The sequence below is a fragment of the Artemia franciscana genome, unplaced genomic scaffold (genome assembly GCF_032884065.1).
Source record: "Artemia franciscana unplaced genomic scaffold, ASM3288406v1 PGA_scaffold_43, whole genome shotgun sequence".
Classification (NCBI taxonomy): Eukaryota; Metazoa; Arthropoda; class Branchiopoda; order Anostraca; family Artemiidae; genus Artemia; species Artemia franciscana.
In genome coordinates, this window is record NW_027062683.1 from 11928 (window position 1) to 28872 (window position 16945).

The following is a 16945-nucleotide window of genomic DNA, read 5'->3' on the forward strand; positions in this document are numbered from 1 at the left end:
AATCCGAAAGGCCGTAGAATAAATAGTTGAAATTCCTAAAATACTACAGCATAAAGAGCGAGGTATTTATCTCCTCCTATATACCTCGCTCTTTATGCTAAAGTATTTTTAGAACCCCTCATATGCGTAATAATGTCTGTTCGTTTTAAGTTTCAATGCTACTCCGTACTTTCAGTTGAAAAAAACTTTTCCATGTTTATTTTTTCATTGTTTTTTTATAGTAATTTTAGAAAACCCTGCGCCCTTTTTATTGAATTTCTGTTCCCCATGACATATTTCTCCAAGGAAAGATCCTCCTACATAGCTTCCTCCCCTCAACTCCACCCCAAAAACCAAAAAAAAAAATCCCCTGAAAACGCTGTACACTTCCCAATAACCATTATTATATGTAAACACTGGCCGAAGTTTGTAACTTGCAGCCCCTCCCCGAGGGACTGTGGGGAAGTAAGTCATTCCCAAGGACATAGTTATTATGATTTTTGACTATGTGGAACAAAATGGCTATCTCAAAATTTTGATCCGTTGACTTTGGAGAAAAAATGAGCGTGGGAGGGGGCCTAGATGCCCTCCAATTTTTTGGCCACTTAAAAACGGCACTAGAACTTTTTATTTCCCTTAGAATGAGACCTTTTGTGACATTTTAGGATCACTTGGTCTATATAAAGACCCCTTAGGAAAAAAAAAAAAAAAAAAAAAACAAATAAACACGCACCCGTGATTTGTCTTCTGGCAAAAAATACGAAATTCCACATTTTTGTAGATAGGAGCTTGAAACTTCTACAATAGGGTTTCTTATATGCTGAATCTGATGGTGTGATTTTCGTTAAGATTCTATGACTTTTGGGGGTTGGTTACCCCTATTTTTTAAAATAAGGCAAATTTTCTCAGGATCGTAACTTTTGATGGGTAAGACTAAACTTGATTAAACTTATATATTTAAAATCAGCATTAAAATGCGATTCTTTTGATGTAGCTATTGATATCAAAACGCGATTTTTAGAGTTTTGGTTGCTATTGAGCCGAGTCGCTCCTTACTACAGTTCGTTACCACGAACTGTTTGATGTTGTTATAGCCCGGATAAAGGTGCCCCAATGGGTAACCCATTTTTTTGCTGATAAAAAGAATCACGAAATTGAAAATACATAGAAAACTTATTACAAATTTTAACAATAGTCATTAAAACTTCATAATCAATTCCTGTCGCTGAAGTCTCGATCAAGTGGTAATTTTCTTCTATTTTATTTTTTTATTAATTCTTGTTACATCTATATTTGTATACAAGGAAACAATGTCAAAACTATTAACTATTGTGTTTTCTGAAATACTTGTGTTGCTAAGTTTTTTAACCAAATCTGCCTAGTTGCGAATATAGGAATTTTGAGAATACAATAAAGGTTTGAAAGCTGTGCAAAGCCATTTTCCAATATTGGCAGCGGGAGCTTTAGTACAAGCTACGATAGGTCTTAAGGGAATACCCTATTTATGTATTTTTGGTAAACCGTAGAGTTTAGGACAGAAACTACCACGGGAAAAAAATTTATTGTATAATTGTGGGGTGATTTTACCATTTTGTTTTAGTTGCTTTAATTCATTTATAATATTATTAGCGAACTGATCAGTAGGATCATGAGTTATTGTTTTATATGTAACTAGCTGTTGGGGTTGCGCTTCGTGCCAACCCAACGCCTAGTTGGAGGGGGCGCTTTGCGCCCCCCAAGCCCCCCCCGCGCGCGTAAGTCATTACCTGCCATATTAGTTACGCGCCATTGTAGTTGTGTCCCTTTGTCCCACCTGTGAATATATATATATATATATATATATATATATATATATATACTTGCGAATATACAACATTCTTCGCTGTTTAATTGTCTGTGCATATAAATAGATTGTCAGGTTTACCGACTCTTGAACATATAATTGTCCATGGGAAAAACAATCCATATTCAGATCTATACCTCATGATTCTAATGATTGCCCTTGAGCTTTGTTGATGGTGATTGCTAATCGAACATTCCCTGTGTCGCCGTCGTCATTTATATATCCCCCTGTGCCCCCTGGTGTCCCCGTCGTAGTTGTGTCCCTGTGTCCCGGTCGTCATTTATATTCCCTGTGTCCCGGTTGTCATTTGTGTCCCGGTGTCCCAGTATGTAATTTCTCTTTGAGTGGCCCAGTCGTCATTTATATTTCCTGTATCCCGGTGTTCCGGTCGTCATTTTTGTCCCGGTCTGTATATACATTCATTTTTTAATTGGTCTTTTTTTAGTTTTTAGTTTTTACCTTTTTTTTTAGTTTTTGTTAGTTATACCTCATGATTCTAATGATTGCCCTTGGGCTTTGTTGATGGTGATTGCTAATCAAACATTCTCTGTGTCCCCGTCGTCATTTATATAACCCCCTGTTTTGTTTTTCTCCTTTATTTTTCAGTTTTTTCCTTTTTTTCTTATTTTTTCTTTTTTAGTTTTTTCTATTAGTTTTTAGTTTTTTTTTCTTTTTAGTTTTTTTTTGTAGTTTTTGCCTTTTTTCTTTTTTATTTTTTTGTTTAGTTTTTTCTTTTTAGTCTTTTTTTGTAGTTTTTACCTAGCCAAGGTTCGAACCGGCAACCTTTCGGACCTAGAACCTGGAACATAACGCTTTACCAACTCAGCTACCTCGGGCTTGAATAGATTCGTTTTTGAATTGGTATATGATGGAATAATTCAGACGTTATATGCGGACAGACAGACAGACAGACATAACACATACAACTTATTTTTATATATATAGATTGTGTCATTTAAATGCGAAAGAATTTTGTTGTCATAGTCTGTCGTATTCATGACAACTAGTGAATTGCTTTTGTCTGCTTTAGTTATTATAACAGAAGGATCTTTTCGGAGATTAGATAGTATTTTCATGTCATGCAAATTTTCCGGTGTGGGATTGTTAGGAGGCCTAAACTTTTTTTGGCTGTTATAAAGGATATTTATAAGACCAGATCTAACTTCATCCGGGTTAGAGACAGAAGGATAGAGTTTATGCAAAGCGGACTCTGGAGAGGAAACTATATCTGCCACAGGAACTTGTCTCGGTAGAAAAGAAAATTTTGGATCTTTTTCTAGTGTTTCGATTTCCTGGGGTTCCAATGTTTTAGAAGAGAGGCTAACGATAGCAGGTCCAGGAGTGAATCTTGGAGAATAAATACGGTTTCTCATCGAAGATTCATGTCGTAAGCCTTCCAATTTTTTATAGAGGCGTTCCTTGGACAAGCGAAAATTGTGGCTAAACAAATTCCTTTCTAATCTAACAACTTGAGCAAAATCTCTAAAGAAATAATATGTCGTTTCTGTTTTTTGTCCTTAATAATACGGACTAAGGTTTTTAACTGTAATGTATGTGCAAATTGCGCTTCTTTCCGGGTATTTAAATGTAATTTATATCTTAAAGACTTGGGAATAAGGTTTTCATTTCTACAGGATTCTAAAAAAATTTGTTGATTGATAATATTAGCATGTTTTTTACCAAGACTAATAAAATAAAAGATATCATAGGTCAACTGCTCCCCATAAGCTAGAAGAAAATAGCGACGAATATCCACATAGCGACATAGTGGCATAGGGCCGAAATATCCACAGAACTAATTTCCACTGTCTTGAAAAGATTTTCCCTATTGTCTGTACTTTGTATTTGTTTGTTATGGAAAGGCAGTTTGGTCTTCGAGGCTAGTTATGTAGCCTATGTCAGAGAGGAATATCTGAAGTTGTGCAGCCAAACTTTCGTTTCATCAAACCATGCTTCTGCTTTCGAGTGGAAAGATCCGTTCTAGCATGCAAGCAGGCAGGCACCACTTTCAAATTGAAGATGGACTAAAATCTATATGAGTTAAATATGTGTGGCAGTTACCTGGCCCCACAGCCAATATATCTTCTTTGAGTGATAAATAGAAAAATTTACAGAAGCAAAAAAGCAGCATTTTCCCACGGGTCCGAAAGTGCTGTCATGATTTCGGCTGGAATTAAAATTTGTTTTTTCGGACTTAGGATTGAGGTAGAGAAATGTTATCAGATGTACCTTTTAAACTTTAAAAGTTCTGACATTGCTAAAGAAATTGGAGCTTATCCTTCGCTCCTTTCTAAGTGGTGACGATAGAAAGTTGGCCTACGGCAAAAAAATCAACTTTTGATCTTATACAGATAAAAAATTTTCGACGGCAATGGATAGCTCTTGATGAGCTGATCAAAGTATATGTCATCCATATTTTGGTACAAAAATTTCTTCATGAGATATACTAGTTTGAAAGTTTTAAGTGGTTGACAACTTCAGTAGTAGGGTACACACTGAAACCAAAAATAGGCCGACACCAATTGTGAGACATGTAAGGGACTTGTAAGGAAAGGTCGGCTGTTTGCTCATAATCATCTTCAGCAGTGAAGGGTTTGCAAATTTTGCTATTTGGTGTACCTATTATTTGTTTCCAGTGTATTTGATGGTAAGACCGAGTTGGTTCCAGTGGTAAGACATGTAGGGGACTTGTAAGTAATAATCTTCTGTTAGACTACAATCCTCCTTAGTGAAGAGGGGTTTGTAACTTTTGCTAGTTGGTGTAGCCTACCCATACTAGAATTAAGTATTTACGCAATGGATACAAACGATAACGTAAAACAACGAGGCAGTTTCGTAATAATTAATAGAGTTTCACATATGGTATTTTGATCCTGAAAAGTTACGGATAGCTTTATAATACCAACTAGATCATATAAGATACTGTTTCAAGTTTTCATCCGTCATGATGCCTACGATTGATAAGGATAACGTTCAACTGGCTGCAAAGTCAATTTAGTCCCTTCTTTCGGTATTATCGATAGCTTGTGATGAGCTGATAAAAATTATGTCATAGCAGTTTCTTCATAATTAATAGTGTCATTTATGGTATTTTGATCTTAAAAAGTTACACATGGATTTATAATACCAATTGGATTATATAGCATACTAGATGTTGGTGTTGCGCTTCGGACCACACCAACACCTAGTTGGTGGGGGCGCTCCCCCCCCCCAAAAGCGTAAGTCATTACGTGCCATATTAGTTACGCGCCATTGTAGTTGTGTCCCTGTGTCCCACGGGTGAATATATATATATATATATATATATATATATATATATATATATATATATATATATATATATATATATATATATATATATATATATATATATATATATATATATATATATATGTGTGTGTGTGTGTGTTTTAACTACGTAAAACTTGCGAAAATACAACATTCTTCGCTATCCCATTGTCTGTGCATATAAATTGACTGCCAGGTTTACCGACTCTTGAACATGCAACATATTGGATTGTTGTCCATGGGAAAAACAATCCGTATTCAGGTCTATACCGCATTTTTCTAATGATTGCCCTTGAGCGTTGTTGATGGTGATTGCTAATCGAATATTCCCTGTGTCCCCGTCGTCATTTCTATATCCCCCCTGTTCCCCCCGACGTCCCCTTTTTAGTTGTGTCCTTGTGTCCCGGTCGTCATTTATATTCCCTGTGTCCCGGTCGTCATTTGTGTCACTCTTGAACATGCAACATATTGGATTGTAGTCCATGGGAAAAACAATCCGTATTCGGATCTATACCGCATTTTTTAATGATTGCCCTTGAGCTTTGTTGATGGTGATTGCTAATCGAACATTCCCCGTGTCCCCGTCGTCATTTATATATCCCTCCTGTGCCCCCCGTCGTCACCGTTGTTGTTGTGTCCCTGTGTCCCGGTCGTCATTTATTTTCCCCGTGTCCCGGTCGTCATTTGTGTCCCGGTGTCCCAGTGTGTAATTTCTCTTTGAGTGAACCGGTCGTCATTTATATTCCCTGTGTCCCGGTCGTCATTTGTGTCCCGGTCGTCATTTTTGTCCCGGTCTGTAATTTCTCTTCGAGTGTCCCGGCCGTCAATTATATTCCCTGTGTCCTGCTCGTCATTTTTTTCCCGGTTTGTAACGTCATTTTATCAAAATACATACATGACGTCATAATGCTCAATCCTTATAATAACGTCAGTCGACAAACATGACGTTATAACATATTGTTCTAAGCTTTCATCCGTCACGATGTCTACTATTGAAAAGGATAAAGTTCAACTGGCTGTTAAGTCAATTTAGTCTCTTCTTTCGATATTCTTTTGTTATTGTTGTTTTTTCAACGCTGAGGAATAGCCTTTGATTATGTGATTACAGATCGCGTTCTTCTTTGAACATAACGTTTTAAAGGCTTCGATAGGCTGAATACTTCAGCATTTAACCGATAGCGAAGAAACAAAACCAAAGTGTTGCTCTTGCAACACTTTAGCCGGCGAATCCAAACAGGGGTCTCCGCAACACTTCACGTTGCTCAGGCAACTTAGGTCTAGTTTTTCTTCAATTGTGACTTTGGAAATGGTGTTTGTGACGGAATAAGGACTAAGATTCAAATTAAAATTAGTTTACGTTAGAAAATTTATACCTAGCACTTAATAGACTATTTTGAATCGAAAAAAGTACTGAACAGTGTAATTACAAAGTCCTGTTCTGCAGGAAGAAAAGAATATTAAAAAAAGAATATAAGCAAGGACCGTTTACTCGGTTTTTGGCAGTTCCTTTGATTCTGACTTGACGGAGTATTAACGAAGAGGGAAATTAAAATTACTTTGTGCAAGGAAATTGGCCTAAATCTTAAAAGGCAATTGAACATTGAAAAAAGGACTGAACAGTTTAATTACAAAGTACTGTTTGACAGCAAGGAAAAACAGATTCACAAAGCATTCGAGCAAAGACTGCTAACTTGGCTTGACGTTTTTCTTTAATTCTGACTTTGAAGATGTCATTTGAGATCGAATAACGGCTAAGAGTTACATTAAATTTACAGAACGCAAGGAAACTGACCTTTAATTTCAAATAACTTTTAATAATGTGGCTGGTGATGTTTGTGCTTATAATTTGGCCCAGTTAAAGTTGAGTTCTGTTGTATATATTTGAGTTAAACTGCATTTCGCTGCCTTTTTTTTTTCTTTTCTTATTTAATAGTTGAATTTTGAGTTATTTAATCTGTTATATATTTTTGTGCTAAACTAGATTTTGCTACCTTTTTTTATTCCTATTCAGCCCTCTATTGTATTTATACAGTTTTGGCAGGCAATAAAACTATATCATATCATATCGTAACATAGTCAACAACTTGATAACGACAAAAAGAACAAAAATGCGGTGTTTCTAATCGAGAAAATAAAATTAACAGTCTGATGATTTTGACTTGCTCCTTAGTAGAACTTTTGGTACTTGTCTGTTAAACGGAACACACTCAAGATATGAAGTTAAGTTAATCCTAATGAAGCAAGACATGATGATAATATAGCAGTTTAGGAACAGAAATCTAGAAACTATGGCAAAGGATTCTGGAAAGCAGGCCTCGCAGAACTTACTTTATTAAATACCTAACCAAGCTTAACCTAACCCATAACCACCTCTATATATCAAATACAAATATTAACTCTTTGCAAAAAAAAGAATGAACTAAACAATTATAGAATTCATTATTATTTAAGAATTAACGACGCTTCTTGACTACTAAGGTCCCTGCGTCGGCCCTGCAGTGCATTAATTATATAGAATTCAACTTTGCCATGTGACTATTTTTCAAAAATCCACTCTATTAGAAACAAATTCAAAATAGATGGCGCTGCATCAACTTTTTGCGAACCTCCGAAATTAGCCGAAAATTTCTCTAAGTATTTCCAGATAATTCTTTTGGTATTCATTTAAAAGTTCGTTATAATCAAAACTAAATTTTTTAAATTACCAAGTTAATTTATTTGCAGAAAATCCTCTTAATATCAATTTTCGGCTCAAGATTTTACATCTATTTTTAAAATCAATATAATTACTACAAATCCTTGCATAACGAAGTAGCTATGAGAAAAAAGCCGAAGATGTGATATTTGAGTGTATATTACTTTCAGGGAATGGGGAACTAATCACTTCAAAATCAAAATCATCCGTTTTATTATACATTTTAAAACTTAATTGATTATTATCAGAAATATTAATATTTAAATCTAAGAAATGATCTTCAAAACCAGCACCGTGACTAGGTTCAAGAGTAAGCTCTGATGGATATATATTTTTAGAAATATCAATAAAATCCTTATTCTGGTCCAGGTTTTTAACCTGATATTGATAATTACTGGTGAGATGGCACTTATGTAAATGTCATGTTTTCATGAAACAACTGTTTTTTTTTCTGTTTTTTTTTCATGTTTATGTATTTATTGACCTTGGCATGGCATGACCTTGGCATGGACCTTAGTAGTCAAGAAGCGTCGTTAATTCTTAAATAATAATAATATTTTATTGTTACCCTCTGTACATAGCAAAAATACAACAAAAAGGCACGACAAAAATGAGAAGAAAAACAAAAAGGGCACAGACAAAAATCATGCACAATTTTTGACAGATTTAAGTTTCAAACACTCATATAATATCCAGTTCCAAATCAAAAATTTGTGTAAGGGTATATGGAATACCTAATTAGCCCATTCACCCCTTTGACTCCACATAAGTACCTTCAGGTAGAAATAAAAATATCACCCAATCAGCTAACAACGGGTTCTCCTTATGAAATTACTTAAATCTAATGAATTGTTGTGGAAGTGTGAGTACATGATCTGCCTGTCCCCAGCAGTTTAAGGTCCTAAATGAAAATGTTAGCAAAATGAATCATTTTTGAGTTTCGGGAGTTTATGGTGCCAAGATTAAATGAAAATGAAGAAGAGATTTTGAGTAACGAGAAAATTGATTAAGTGAAAATCACTTACCTTGGTTTGTAGAGATAGTAGATGGAGTGAAGATGTGAAAAGTAGTATAGCCAAGGCACTGGGTATTTCTTCACAGTCGAAAAATATTTGGAAAAATGGTAAGGTAAGTCTGTGAACCACGTTTAAAATATTGGAAGCTACAGTTGTGACAGTGATTAAGCATGATGCTGTCACATGGGGTGCTTAGGAAGGTGGAGTAGGATTAGTTAGATGTTTGCCAGAGGAATTGTCTATGGATATTTTTGGGTATCCGTTTCACTGTCTGTATTTCAAACAGTTAACTCAACGACAAATGTGGTTCTGTCCCATCTTCTGGGATGGCCTCAGGTACCTTGGCAACTGCAGTAAATTGTCAGTTATATTTCTGTAAGATAAGTTAGGTTGTTAAGATAGTTTTGACCAGTACGACTCATGCCTTTCCGAGTGTTTTCTGAGATTTTTTTTTTGTATTTTTTCCCGAAAATCAATTGCGTCTTCATAAAATATAAACAGTTCCAGCTATCCAATTTTTCTATATTATTCCGGATTTAATGCCATGTGCATGCCGTGTAATGCTATGTCCATTTTATTTCCATAGTCATTTTGGGGAAATAAAACATCTAGAACAATATGTGCTAAAGAATCCTGCTAATTTTAGTTTATAAAAAAAAAAAAAAAAAAAAAAAAAAAAAAAAAAAAAACTTATGTGTCCATCCAAAAATCATACACGGGGCTAATATATATCAGCCCTTTCAGACCTGTTTCTTTTTCTGCATGTCCTTTATCTACTTCACTAATTTGATTTGTATCTACAACTTTTAACTTTTATAAAACACTTGTGAATATCATGCGAAAGATATAAACTAATTGACTTATTCGATTCAGTTTTTACTCTTCTCAGTTATTCCTTTTTATAGAAGACATGAGATTTTCTTAAAATAAAGATATTGTCTATATATATAGAAGCTATAGATATAGATATGAGATGACTGAAAAGCTACACCATAAAATTCATCCAAATCTGTACTAAGTATAGTGTGTAGGTGGATTCTTCCATATCATTTGCCCCTTGACCAGGTTTACAGTATGTTTTCAGGCTTTTCATCCAACGGGCTTCACTGCGGATTAATTTATAATAGGGTATGGACAGTTTATGTTTTTTTTGAGCGGACGTGCTAATTCACGAACCTTCAGAGGGTAAGGCAAGGCATCTTTTTTAATTTTTTTTATGAAAACAAAAAAAAATATTTTTCCAAATCTAGAAGGGCAATAAAACTAAGGAGCCAATTTCCTCTTGCCCCTCCAATAGGGCGCCTGTTTACGTTCTCCTTGCAATTATGATGCACGCCACTTTGCAGCTTTGAAATTGTTTCCTTTCAATATTCTTTTGTCCCACTACAAAAAGTTCAAAGAGTTGGGAGCAGAGGATAACAGTGTCCAAACCACATCAGCAGGATTTTCCAATTAGAAATTCAAAGGCAGAAAACGAATTCATTTTTGAAAATCGACTGAAATAAGAAAGGAAAACTAATTTTGAACTTACCTAGTAATTGTTTCGGAATCGGAAGGATACATAAGGATGCATAATTTTTCCAGAGAGTAGAATCTACAAACAATATCTTCTTTTCTGAAAAGTCTTTCTGATTTTCTGATACAGAAGAAACTGTCGATTCAAGAAAGAAACAGAATCGGGCTTGCTACAGCGGATCAAATAAACCATTTAGCATAGTGAATTAATTTGTTTTGTAAAACAGAGGTATCAGAAAGCAGACCTTAATTTTTTACTCCCATTCTGCATACAAATTACTGCAACACGAAATTACAAGCCAAAGGGCATTTCACTTAAGGCAAAATATAACATCCGTATGCTGTGATGCTTGTTCTTTGCCGGGTGGCAATTCCGATTAAAGTACTTATAAGAAAGAAGCTTGTTTTTTTTTTTTTTTTGGTTTCATAAGGATCTTCCTCATCTGATGGATATTTTTAAACATGATAGCGGTAATACAAGGAAAAATAACGGCTGTGTCATTTTCCTCACTCTTGTGACAGCAAATATCAGGTAAATCTTCTTTATTTCTGTAGATGGCGAAAATTCATATCTGTAAATGGCAGAAATTCGTCTCTACCATCTAAACAGTTTTTTAGATAGACTATTTTCTGTAGATGGCAGGCGGAGGTGGTTATGTCATTTTTTTCTCTCTTGCGACAGCAAATATCAGATAAATCATCTATTTTCAGCTATGGCGCAATTCCCCTTTTTGATCAACTTCCACTGTGGATAGAATTAATTTTTTAAGATGGTAGAGGCATGTGTGCTTCCCATTCACGTAGCTCTTGGATTTTGCTTGTGACAGCAAATATCAGGTAAATCTTCTTTATTTCTGTAGATGGCGAAAATTCATATCTGTAAATGGCAGAAATTCGTCTCTACCATCTAAACAGTTTTTTAGATAGACTATTTTCTGTAGATGGCAGGCGGAGGTGGTTATGTCATTTTTTTTCTCTCTTGCGACAGCAAATATCAGATAAATCATCTATTTTCAGCTATGGCGCAATTCCCCTTTTTGATCAACTTCCGCTGTGGATAGAATTAATTTTTTAAGATGGTAGAGGCATGTGTGCTTCCCATTCACGTAGCTCTTGGATTTTGCTTGTACCCTTTTGATCTGCTTTCTTGTTTCCGTATAAAAACAGGCGTACGATTGGAGTCTTAACTTCTGTGTTCAGTTAGCATTTTATATACGTAACAGAAAGCTATTTTTTTGAAACAATAAAAAAAAAAAATGTGTTGATTGATTGATTCATGGGGTATTTTGTCCGTAATATGTCGAATTGAAACCTGTTATTTTGGAAATTTGACCAGAACAAGTGGCATGGTGACATGCAGTATTTTAAGAAACCTGTAATAATAATAATAATTTATTTTTGACCGACTACAAAAAATCAAAGCGGAGTATCAATAAAAGAAACAAAACAAACACTACACAAAACAGAAAGAACAAGAAACTAAAGCAAACGAGTAAGGCCTCTGTGGGGGGGCAGATACTTATAAGTAGACTGGGGTATTTTGCCAGCAAGCTCCGTGAGCTTCGACCCGATATCTGGAAAACTATAAACAGATGTTTGCGTTGTAATCCCTGTCTAGGGATAATGAGAAGGAAATAGAATCGAAAAAGATATATTATCATAGGCAGTGCAATAGCGCTGCCTAAATAGAGAGCAATGTAGGAACAATATATTATGTATTTATTTATTTAGGGCACTTCACATAGAAGAAGTTGTCGTAGAAACCTCAAAAGGACTTTATTAGAAATTGAAAGGCAGAATGCACTTTTTTATAGTCGAAAGAGAATGGAGGATAAACACCCCCCTCAAGACTATCATTTTCCCAAACACATCAAATCAAAGTTTTGAGATAGGCATTTTGTTCAGCGTAATTGGAAGGGCTGGAAATTATGTTTTTGAAGATGACACCCCCCCCCCCTCTACAAACATCAGGGAAAGGTTGTATGTTATGCCCTGGGGTCATATAAGGTTTAGTAGATAGGGTGGTCGTAAATTCCTCAGAGGGGCTAATTGGATTGGTAATCAGAAGTTTTAGCTCCCTTTTCAAGAGTCAAAGCGATCAAAAGGCAGCGTAATTGCGGTGCTTAAATAATCAGCTTGTGGTTAATTTTTTTCTTTCAAATTTTTTGTTTTATATTTTTCAGGCAAGGGCACTTCTTACTGAAGGAGTTGTCTTAGAAACTTTGAAAGGAATCATTGCCCAAATACATCCAATCAAAATTTTGAGAAACCCATTTTGTTCAGCATAGTTGAAAGGTCAAGTAATTTTGTCTTATGAAGATTAAAATCTTTCTTGAACAGTCAGGGTTGTATATTATGCCCTAGGGGCCTATGAACCTCTTACGGAAAGGGTTGTCACATAAAATTCGGAGGGACCTCATTGGACTATCCCCCCTATAACCATTTAAGGTTTTCATAGAAATGGTGGTCATATAAATTTAAAATTTCGCTGGTTCAATTAGAAATCAGAAGTCCCAGTTTCCTTTCTTAGAGTCAAAAGTGATAAGAGGGCAACTAACTCACCCAATGTCTATTTTCCTCAAAACATCCGTCTTAAGTTTTGAGATAGCCATTTTGTTTAAAATAGTCCAAAGATGAAATAAAAAGGTGTCGGGGCTGAAGTAGCCCCTCGGAACCTTGAGGTTTGGGTTGTAAGTTATGCCCCGAAGGCATATAAAGTTTTAACGGAATGGGTGGCCGTGTAAACTTTCGTATGACTCATATGATTAGAAAGTGGAGGTCATAGTGATCTTTTTAAGAGTCCGAAGTGAATTGAGGTTGACCAGCACCCTCCCCCCCGTCCAACACTATCGTTTTCTAATTAAATTTTCAATCAAAATTTTGAGACGTCTACTTTTTTCAGCATTGTTGAAAGATCTCATAATTATCCTTTCTGGGATGCCAACCCCCTCTCATTCTCGGTGCTTGATTTAAAGCTTTGTGCTCCCAGACCGAAGTCTTTTTCCCACTTGTTTTTTCGAGATTTTCGGAGAAGTCCCTGAAAATTCTGAAATTCTGAGATAATGGAAGCACTGAAAAGAACGCAGCTTATGAGCCAAAAGTATTGAAATAGAGAGGTGATACCAAACTCTCAGCTCCCATTCTTAAGAGGAGAGATCTGAAAGTATATTAAGTTGCCACGGAATTTTAGTATTGCTTCAAAATCACTTTTCTCTGAATAGGCTGCAGGGCGGTGGAGTCCACCTGGTAATCTGACGATAAAAAAATGTTCCAGCTTTTCCAAATCATTCACTGATAATTTATTGCCTCCCATAGCATTGTGCATCCCTAGGCTCAGGTCTATAAGAACCTTTAAGTAAATCCAGGCCTGCCCAAACGCCTGAACAAGATCTACAAGTTAAGCAATCCGTGCACTCTTTACGTATAGCATATATTATTTAGAATGTTAGGCATGTTTTACCTTTACTTTCCAAAAATACAAAGGATATTTAGATGATCCTCTTAGAGAAGGTTGAGGGGAGTCTTGAACTAAATCAAAACATGTTGTATATACGAGCTGTCTAAAGGGCCTAGGTTAGGAATGACTAGAAAACTAGTTCTGGCATCAATTCGATCAAAAAATGATATAGCGTTGGCAATTGCGTCGTCCGGAATATGCGCAACGTTGCTGCCTGGTGGAAGAACTGCTCATTCCGCTTTGAAATTGCCTCTGAATTTGCATTCTACAGAAACTCCCACTTGCAATATTTCCAAATCATCTGGGATGGATGATATCGAACATTCCCTGTGTCGCTGTCGTCATTTATATATCCCCCTGTGCCCCCCGGCGTCCCCGTTGTAGTTGTGTCCCTGTGTCCCGGTCGTCATTTATATTCCCTGTGTCCTGGTGTCCCGGTCGTCATTTGTGTCCCGGTCTGTATATACATTCGTTTTTGAATTGTTTTTTTTAGTTTTTAGTTTTTTACCATTTTTTTTAGTTTTTTTTAAATATATCTCATTATTCTAATGATTGCCCTTGAGCTTTGTTGGTGGTGATTGCTAATCGAACATTCCATGTGTCCTCGTCGTCATTTACATATCCCCCTGTGCCCCTGGCGTCCCCGTTGTAGTTGTGTCCCTGTGTCCCGGTCGTCATTTATATTCCCTGTGTCTCGATCGTCACTTGTGTCCTGGTGTCCCGGTCTTTTTGAATTGGTAGGCTATATGATGAAATACAGTTTTTTTTTCTTTTTAGTTTTTTTTTGTTTTTTTCTTTTTTTTTTATTTTTTTGTAGTTTTGACCTTTTTAGTGTTTTTATTTTTATTTTTATTTTTTTTTAGTTTTGTTTTTCTCCTTTATTTTTCAGTTTTTTCCTTTTTTTCTTTTTTAGTTTTTTCTTATTTTTTTAGATTTTTTGTTTTTTATTAGTTTTTTTTCTATTTAGCTTTTTTTGTAGTTTTTACCTTTTTTCATTTTTTTTTTAGTTTTTTTTTGGCTTGAATACATTCGTTTTTGAATCGGTATATGATGAAATAATTCAGACGTCATTGCGGACAGACAGACAGACAGACAACACACAAACAACTTATTTTTATATATTTAGATTTAATATTTATTTCACCATAATGATGAGTCCCAGTAGAAAATATATTAAAAAACAAAATAAAGTTTCTTGTATGGTATCGAAGAACAAACTTTAAATTTGAACCTTTCCTTTTACTCCGTAGATTAATGCTTTGTTTGGTGGTATTTTTTCGCTCTTTCACTTATTTTTCTCTTCAAGTTAAGTTCAAATTCCTTTTCTCGTTTAATTTCTTCCAGTAATTTTCTCTTTATTGACTGTAGGAGGTCAGAAACTGAGTCTGTTTTCTGAATCCATGCCAATCTTAGCAAGTCGGATTGGAAAGGGAAGTCTTTCTTTAAAAATTGCCAGACACCATTTAGATGTTTAGCCGGTCCCCGACTAATGATTCTCGCTAATTCAGGATTTTTAGTTATTTTTTTCTTTATGTCTTTTTTCTCAAAATCCCCATGTGCTGCTTTTAGCGAAAAATCATGTATTTTTGAACTATAATAAATAGAAATTCCACCATAATGATGAATACCAGTAGAAAAGTGAGAGCCAAAGTCCTCCATGAATTTAAATGCCTCTTCTTTCGTCTTTAAATTTTCTACGCGCTGTTTAGCTTCATTGGTCAGCTGCAGTTGCTCAATTCTCAAACGGAAAAGTCCCATGGGCACAATACATATGATGTATTCCATTCTAATCCCAGGTCGTTTCTCGATGTCAATGTTGAGGTCGACGCTGTGACATTCTTCCACTATTAATTCATTTGGGGATTTTATTTCTTTGTGGGACTGTTGTAATACTGGAGAATGTAAAGCGAAATCTCCAACTAAATCAAATAGAAAATTATCAACTTCTTTAATATCCTTTCTGTCTTCATGGAAACCCAAACGTATGCCCTTTCTTACTAAGCCGTTTGACATCAAAGTCACTATTTTTCTGCTATCGAGTTCACCATGACTTTTTTGTTTTTCCTTGCTCGTTTTTATTATGTTCATTATAATATAAAACATTGTTAGCAAACGTATTAACGTATATAACAACTAAAAGGGCATGTAAACTTTAGCATATGATAAACTTCTGACAAGCAAGTTTAATCATTGGGAACCTTAAGCTAAATTTTGGCATTTTTGATGCAATATTTATGAACTTTCTGGTTTTTTTTATTTTCTACTAGCTGTTGGGGTGGCGCTTCGCGCCACCCCAACACCTAGTTGGTGGGGGCGCTTCGCGCCCCCCCCAAGCCCCCCCGCGCGCGTAAGTCGTTACGCGCCATAATAGTTACGCGCCATTGTAGTTGTGTCCCTATGTCCCACCTGTGAATATAGATATATATATATATATATGGTTTTAACTACGTAAAACTTGCGAATATACAACATTCTTTGCTGTCCCATTGTCTTTGCATATAAATAGATTGTCAGGTTATCCCCCTGTTTCCCCCGGTGTCCCCGTTGTAGTTGTGTCCCTGTGTCCCGGTCGTCATTTATATTCCCTGTGTCCCGGGTCCCGGTCATCATTTGTATCCCGGTGTCCCGGTCTGTATATACATTCGTTTTTTAGTTTTGTTTTTCTCCTTTATTTTTTTCCTTTTTTTTTCTTTTTTAGCTTATTTAGATTTTTAGATTTTTTAGTTTTTTTTATTAGTTTTTAGTTTTTATTTCTTTTTAGTTTTTTTGTCCCGGTCGTCATTTATATCCCCCTGTTTCCCCCGGTGTCCCCGTTGTAGTTGTGTCCCTGTGTCCCGGTCGTTATTTATATTCCCTGTGTCCCGGTCGTCATTTGTATCCCGGTGTACCGGTCTGTATATACATTCGTTTTTTAGTTTTGTTTTTCTCCTTTATTTTTTTCCTTTTTTTTTCTTTTTTAGTTTATTTAGATTTTTAGATTTTTTAGTTTTTTTATTAGTTTTTAGTTTTTTTTTCTTTTTAGTTTTTTTGTAGTTTTTACCTTCTTTTTAGTTTTGTTAATTTTTTTTTTTACTTGTGTCCTGGTCGTCATTTATACTCCCTGTGTCCCGGTGCTTTGTTGATTGCTAATCGAACATTCCTTTTGTCCTGGT